The sequence below is a fragment of the Mastomys coucha genome, unplaced genomic scaffold (genome assembly GCF_008632895.1).
Source record: "Mastomys coucha isolate ucsf_1 unplaced genomic scaffold, UCSF_Mcou_1 pScaffold20, whole genome shotgun sequence".
NCBI lineage: Eukaryota > Metazoa > Chordata > Mammalia > Rodentia > Muridae > Mastomys > Mastomys coucha.
Window position 1 is genome coordinate 43,052,570 of NW_022196903.1, and position 8,200 is coordinate 43,060,769.

General features: G+C 42.7%; 2 non-coding genes across 2 annotated transcripts; both read right to left on the reverse strand.

Annotated features, from left to right (window-relative positions):
- Positions 1 to 1,443: 1,443 nt before the first annotated feature.
- On the reverse strand, positions 1,444 to 1,515 carry Trnac-gca. The gene has a single exon. It is a non-coding gene; the product is annotated as a tRNA-Cys (tRNA).
- A 930-nt stretch (positions 1,516 to 2,445) lies between these two features.
- Positions 2,446 to 2,517, reverse strand: Trnac-gca. Its single transcript has one exon. It is a non-coding gene; the product is annotated as a tRNA-Cys (tRNA).
- Positions 2,518 to 8,200: the final 5,683 nt, after the last annotated feature.

An 8,200-nucleotide genomic window follows, 5' to 3' on the forward strand; every position in this document is an offset into this window, starting at 1 on the left:
GTACATCTACACAATGGAGTACTACTCAGCTATTAAAAACAATAAATTTATGAAATTCTTAGATAAATTCTTAAAGATATGTAAGCAATTACAGGAGGTTCACACAGAGATTGCAGACATAGAGCATAAAGTTACCATTGCTTAATTCTCCATAGAGTCAGCATAGGTTGAATATCTAGTTTTGAGGGAAAACTCTCTCTGTCTCTCTCTGTCTCTCTCTCTGTCTCTCTATGTCTCTCTCTGTCTCTCTCTGTCTCTGTCTCTGTCTCTGTCTCTGTCTCTCTCTCTCTCTCTCTCTCTTTCTCTCTGTTTGTGTGTGTGTGTCCAAACTAACTTTTTTAGGAAAACACTGTCATGTTATTAGAAATCCAAAGCATAAGGTGGTATTTGGTGACTAGTAACTATAACCCCACTACAGGGTTTCAGATGAATATTTGAGAAGATCACTAGATTCAGCATAGCATCTTCCTAGGCTCTGTCACTTGTTACAGAAAAATATGCCAATAAGGGCCCACGGGAGACTTCTCTTTCAAGTTTGAGGAGGTGTTAACTCCAGTGGAGTTTGTCACTGACATGACCATACACACAAGGGACAGGGACACTGACCCTAGTGCTGTGCTGATTTGTTTCTGTGTTTGGTTTTATGGAATCTCTGTCACTTTCTACACTGTACTAGAAAAAGCTGAGGTGATCAGCACAGTGGGAAGAGGCTATTGCATTTGCTCTCTGCTTTCCTAAAAAGGACAGGTAATGGAGCTGTCCATGGTACAAGTCACAGATCCAGCATGGTCAGGCTCTGCTTGGGCCTTCACACTGAGCTGTAGCAACAGCTGCCAAAAAAGCCAGGATCTTTGTTGGGAACTTTATTCCAAGAGGTAACACTTAAAATAGGGACACATGGCTGCTACAGCACAGATGCTGAGCCATTAGGACAGATGTCAGCCATGAGCCACCACTGGATACAAACCAGGCCTATGAGAAGCTTAGGAACCCTGTGATCTATGAAATCCATATGATCTTATGCTCCCTCTGCATTCTGAGAGCTTGTGGATTCCCACATTCCCAGCCCTAATGAACCAATTCGATGTCTCCAACTATAATATATTACCAGCCCAGTATCCCCTACTCCATTTTCTTGAGGGTCCTTTACTGATGCCCAATGCATCTGTGTGTTGAATTCCATACACTGAGAACCACTGATGGTTTTACCTAATAAAACCTAGCTTTTTATAGGTTTAGGAAACTCATTATACATTCTCAAAATACTGAAGACTTGCTAACTAGAAAGACTTGAGATTCAATGAACACACAGGCCAGCTGTGAAGGATCTGATAGTAATAACACGGTTATAGCATCAATGGGTTGAATCTCCAGCTGTGAGTCAAGAGAGAAAGTATGTCTATGCCATGAATGTGGACAGTTAGTTTCCAAAATCACATGAAAAGGGGGCACCTGGATTTGAACCAGGGACCTCTTGATCTGCAGTCAAATGCTCTACCCCTGAGCTATACCCCCTCTAGTACTAGTGTACACAGTTAATAATTTTCATCTGAGTGGTGATATATTAGGACTGACTATAAAGTTAAATTACTGATCCTCACACACCTATATTCCAGAAGCTACCAGACCTGTCTGGTGAGATGAGCTCAGCTTCCCTATACCTGTATAAACTAGGTATATACACCTTCTCAGGCCTAACTTTGAATAGCATCATCAACCAAGCAAATGGAGATGAGCAGCCTGCAGAACCTACTACCCACTGTTACCCTGGTTTAGTTCTGAGCTGGCCACAGGCTTTCACCTGAGCCTCCAGACACCCCTCTCTTCCTTCTCTGAAGACAGATGGGCTGACAGTCAGAGTTCTCACAGTGCCCTAGCTGTCACTGTCAGCAGCATCATTTCAGGGTCCTTCTCTGCCTAGTACAGCAGCTCAGCAAGTCTTTAGCCTCTGAGAGTGAAGAGAGTAAGCAGTGGGCTCTGGAACAGGGAGAGAAGCTCACAGGGGAAATGTCCACCCTACACAGACTGCCTGATTCTGTGACTGGTCTTAGTTCTGACTACAGATTCACCAGAGAGCCACAGAGGGACATCCTTTTATGGTTAGGCTTTCCTTTCTGGTCCTTGGACACTGGCTGTCACTATAACTGCTGTGTCTAGAAAGTCCCTAAATCTCCCTTACACTTCTTGTCTTCTACTTAATATCAAATCTACATATTTATAGGCCAACAGAACCAGAGAAACTAGGTATATGCAGGAACAGGGGAGACAGAAAATAAGAATGGGAGGGAGATATAATAAGAATGTAGGAAGAGATGGGAGACAGCCATCTATTCACATGATGCACTGGTCTGTAGCTCCCAGCTCTGGCAAGGTCCATGACTGGAATGAATGGAAGAAACAGGGCTGAGTGTGTGTTATCTCCATGAGCAAAAACAGACTTCTGGTAGGGGGCACCTGGATTTGAACCAGGGACCTCTTGATCTGCAGTCAAATGCTCTACCCCTGAGCTATACCCCCACCTGCTTACTAATGTCTCACAGGTCCTCAGAACCTGCATGGCCACTCCCTGGCTGTTAACATCTGGCATGTGCACTTGCTAGTGCTCTGTCATCATCTGCTTCCTCCTGTGAGGCCCAGGCCTGAGCTGCCTCTGCACATCTGACTGCCAGGTCCTCAGGAATGACTATTATTCTCCATCCTTTATTCTAGCCAAGGAAGGGGCATTAAATTCAGGTGACTTCAGGTGATGCTGCTTCAACCTCCTTCAATCCAACTAAAGGAGCCATATATAAACACAATGGCTGCTTTGTTGACCTTTAAGGTGAGTGGGAGGCAGGATTTGATAGAATAGAAAGTTCTCTGTCCACTGAGAACTCCTTATTCAGACTCTCTAGGATTGACAAATAAAAAACTCCTATTTAATAGCCAAGTCATGAAGCATCTACAGATATGATTAAGAAAGTCTGGAGACCATAATCACTGAAGCTTGATACAGTACAGTTGTTGATAATGTGACCAGCAACTGCAGAGTCTTGGAGCACAGCATGATTGACATAAAGTTTTTGAGTGTTGCTCTTGTACCTATGTGGACTCCCTCATTAATACAGGTCATTGGCACTGTTTCACCCAAGGATATAACATACATGGTGATGTTTGATCTCCAATGTACTAGAGGACCTGACCCACATCCTTCAGACTGGACTGTCAGGTTTAGATTACCATGTCCTTCCCCACATACCTACCCTAGGACATGCAGAATCCCTCCATGACCAGCACACTGCAGCCTTTGCTGCTCAATGTAGTGAGAATTTTGGTTTCTTAAAAAAAAAAAACAAAACATTTTTATGTCAATATGTTTTTGATTTAATCCCAGATGTGGGATATAGAGCTGCTTCAGATTGTCCACAGCCACTAAAATAAAATTGTCTCAGGTTCTAGGAGGGGCTTGGTATTTGACAACTACAGATAGTTTATGTTTGGAATTCTGGGGAATCTTGAGAGCATACAAATGTGTGAGCTCAGAGAGGGCCTGCAGTGGCAGCTGCCCCGGCTGCTGCTGGTTTGTGCTGTTGCTTTTGCTATAGCTGGTTTGCTGGTTAGAGATAGTCTGATGACAATGATTTTTTTATTTTTTATATTTTTGGTCCCAAGGAGTTAGATGGCTCTAATCAGCAGGTAGCAGTCTAAAGAGTCTATTCCCCTTTCCCCCTCTAACCTTATTTCTCTCCTACTCCTTATTTCTAGTGTTTGGGGTTGGAAGGGATTGGGCTGGAATGAGAATTGGAAGGTTGAAAGCAGCCAAGAAAAGCATGCCTGTAAGTGGTGCCAAATGTGGGGCATGTCATAATGGAAATGGAAATCTGATTTCCATTATGGGGAATGACATGGTAGAATGAAATAAATACTCTCTTTCAGGGTGTTGCAAAAGGTTTATCAGTGCTGCTGCCTCTAGGCTCTCTCTCACTTTTCTCGCAGAGGGGATTTTCTATCTTTTCTATTTCTTATATTATGTCTCAAAAAGGTTGGGAGAATAGATCAACAATTGGAAAAGCTGTGAGTGGATATGGAGGGGTCTGAGAAACAAAAACTGGATGGAATAGGAAAAATAGAAGGGTCACCCTATTCTCTCATTTTTGAAAGGGTTCCAGAATTGACTAAGCAACTGTGAGGTTATGGGTAGAGGTTGAAGCACTTGAGAAGTGAGTAGCACCAGAAAAATGGAACAAAAAGGTTAAGAGCTGATGACTGCAAGCAGGAGCTTCCAGCAGGATGACAGAGGGAAGCAGATTTCTCTAGAAGGCAGATCGCTGTCCCACCCTCTGCTGAGCACTAAGTTTCAAATCCCAGCAGTCCCTGAGTCGGGCAGGGAGCTGGAAAGATAACAAACCCATGCTGGATGACAGAGTTAAAAAGAAACAGTCCATTTCAAAAGAAAGTGTTAATCGTGAGCCAAGTGCAGGACCAGAGGAGTCCCCTAGAATGATGAAATCACCACCAGTTTTCCCAGTAATTGTGCAGCACATGACTGCTAATGGTTCTGATCATGATTATGATGATAAATGTGTCCAATAGATATGATAGATTTTAGGCTTTTTAAAGAGGCTATGATCTCCTACAGAATGCATTCCCCTTATATTAAACAAATATTAAGTAACTGGGCTACCCAAAATAGAGTTATTCGCCAAGACTTAAAACATTTGTAACAGCTGTTCTAGAGGCTAATCAGCAGTTACAATGGTTAATGTGGAGGAGAGAAGAAGCAGTGAATATTGAACAAAGAAATAGAGCAAGAAGAAAGAATATTGCTAAAGATCAATTGCTTGGTGAAGGGCTGTATTCTGACTTACAAGAACAAATTCAATTTGTTGAGCCATTATAGAGCAATGTCACTTGGTGACTTTAAGAGCTTGGGAAAGTCGAAGAGTCTAGGCAAAGACCTGCTACATTCACTAAGAGTATACAAGGCTCTGAGGGAAGCCTTCACACATTTCTTTTAAAGATTGGTTTCAGCTGTAAACAAAGTCATATTAGATCCTGATGTGAGACAGGTATTGCTAGAGACCTTGGCTTTTGAGAATTCAAATATTGAATGTACAAGATATTAGACTGCTATAGTAATGAGCAGCACCAATGGATGAGTGCCTAGTGGAAAAGATATTGGCTCTCATGAGCATTATGCCCGTATCATAGGACAAGCAATAGCCAGAGGTATTGAGATATCAAAATGCCCAGTACTTTAATTGCAGCGAATTCAGCCATTTACAAGGAAATTGTGAGGCTAAAAGCCTCAGAGCTCAAAATTTTCAGTTCGGTAACTGTGGCAAAGGGTACCATTGGACTAATGAGTGCAAGTCCAGGAGAGACATAGAAGTGATTGCTGTGTTTGGGAAATGAAATGTGGGGCCTACCAGCTTGAGGTCCTGTAGCAAAAAATCTGAGCCATTTCTTCCTAGTCATCCAGGAGGTAAAAAGCAGACAGAAAAAGCACAACTAAGTACTGCTGACCTCATGCACTCTACTGAAGGTAATGCTGCTTTAGATTTGGCTACAGATAAACCTCATACCTCATGTCAAAAAATTCAGTGCTATAAAATAACCAGTAGTGTTTATGTACCTTTGCCCTCAGGGACAGTAGGGAATAATCCTGGGAAAAACTAAATTAACTTTCTAAAGATGCATTGTGCCTCCAGGTACTATAAATGGATGAAGTGGAAGTTTCTGGTCAAGCCAGGTGAAGCAGACTCACATGGTGTTTTGCTAAGACAAGACCCATGGGAGGACACTAGATGTTTGGAGAGAGTATAAATAGGACTTAACAAACAGTGACCAGGCACTTGCATAGCTGTCTGTGCAACACTTCATTGGTCTCACATTTTCACATGATTTTACTTCATGGAGAGAGACACAGAAGAGAACTTCTCATGGCATTCCAGCTTCTCCTGGTCACTCCCACTGACTCATGCCAATTCAGTGGAGACCTCACTGTTTCTGCCAAATTGTGCTGTGGCTATTGATTTGTGTTTGGTGACACTCTTTGAACTAGACTGCTGGTATTCTGACAAATGGGGATTGGAATTGCCCCAAAGAACTACTTCCAGGTCCACATCTCCTTGTCCTATTTACCATCTTTTCTCCCCTACCTTTCAATGGTAAGCTATAAGACAACCCTTATTAAAAGTAAGGTTTGAAAAATCTAAGCCTACAGATAGGAATTTCAAGGGAGAAATTAAAATTATGGCATATGTAAAAAAAGAGATGTAAATTAAATGCAGTGGCTAGAACTGCTCAACTGCTATTGTTCCCTACATTAAGGGCAAAACTACTCCAGTAAATAAATCAGGAGCATCTGAGAGTACTGGAAACCATGTGTTGTGGCAAACAGTTGTTAATGATCAAAGACCAAAATTAAAACAGCAGTGAATAGTGTAGAGATGGAAGGTTTGGTGGATACAGGAGCTTGATGTGACTATCATTCCCGCAAATCCTGGAGTTCAAGGGTCACTTCAGAAGGTTTATACACAGTTTATAGGAAATGCCAAGTTATCTCAAATAAAACAAAGTATAGAATGAGTTAAGTGTGTGGGACCAGAAAGGGAAATGGGAGTTCAGAGCTTATGTGGTTGACATACTCATAAATTTATGGAGAGGGATCTTTTACAACAATGGGATAGTCAAATTAATATTCCTGCAACCCCAGAGATAGCTCATGATGAAATTAAGGAGGGAACAATAGAGGTTCTTAGGGAAGGTATTGATATGTATCAACACAATCACAGGCTGTGCTCACTGTCCAAACAGAACATTACAGGGATTGAGTTTCCTAATTTGGAATAGGGACCTCTGCTGAAATACCAACACCCTTACCCTTAAAATGATTGACTGAAAACCCTGCGTGGGTAAGGCAATGACCCTACCTGAGGAAAGATTGTAGGCACTTGAACAGATGGTTCAAAAGCAGCTGGAGGCTCAATATATAGAAGAATCTACCAGCCCACGAATTCCTCTGTATTTGTTTAAAAGAAAACACAAAAATGGAGGATGTTAAGAGATTTAAGGAGTCGGAGCCCCGCCAGACCGTCAGAATTTAGCTCCAGTTGCTTGGTGCGATGCCTCTGTTCACTGCCAACCCATTTGAGCAAGATGTGGTTGTAACCTGTTTTTGCATAGTCAGGCTGCCCTCATAGCCCTGGAGCACACCTGTATCAGCTTCTCCAGTGCTAGGAGTGCAATCTCCACCATGCCTGTTCAGCTACAGTCTTTTAAAAAGTATAGTTTCGACACCCAGTATCAGAGGTGAGGAGGACACAACATCAGTCTCAATACTGGGCAATACTGGGAACAGCAGGACCAGGTACACAGGAATTCTGCCAGCCCAGTGCCTCAGGTTCCTTCCAGTCCCACAACACCCAGAGGAAGATCCACTCCCAGGCGCTCTAACACACCCAGGATCAGAGGTGAGGAGGACATAACATTTGTCCCAACACTGGGAGTAACTGGGACCAGCGGGACCAGGCACACAGGAACTCCACCAGCCCAGTGACTCAGATTTCTTCTGGTCTATCTGGGCTGGTGCTCTGAACAGACCTTGGGCGAAAGCTCCACAGCCAGTCCCACAACTCACAGAGAAAGCCACACTCCCAGGTGATCTAACAATCCCAGAGTCACAGGATCCCAGAGACAGCTTGACTCTGAAGAGTTCTGACACAATCAGGATCACAGGAAGGTCAGGCTCTAGTCAGATTTAGCAAGGGCAGGTAACACGAGAGATAACCAGATGATTCGGAGCAAGCATAAGAATATAAGGAACAAAAACCAAGGCTACTTGGCATCATCCGAACCCAATTCTCCCACCATAGCAAATTCTGGACACACCATTACACCAGAAAAGCAAGATTCAGATCTAAAATCACTTCTCATGGTGATGATGCAGGACTTTAAGAATGACATAAATAGCACTCTCAAAGATATACAGGAGAACGCAGGGAAACAGCTAGAAGCCCTTCAAGAGGAAACACAAAAATCCTTTAAAGAACTACAGGAAAACACAATCAAACAGGTGAAGTAAATGAGGAAAACCATCCAGAATCTAAAAATGGAAATAGAAATAATAAAGAAATCAGAGAGACAACCCCGCAGATAGAAAACCTAGGAAAGAAATCAGGAGTCATAGATGCAAGCATCAGCAATAGAATACAAGAGA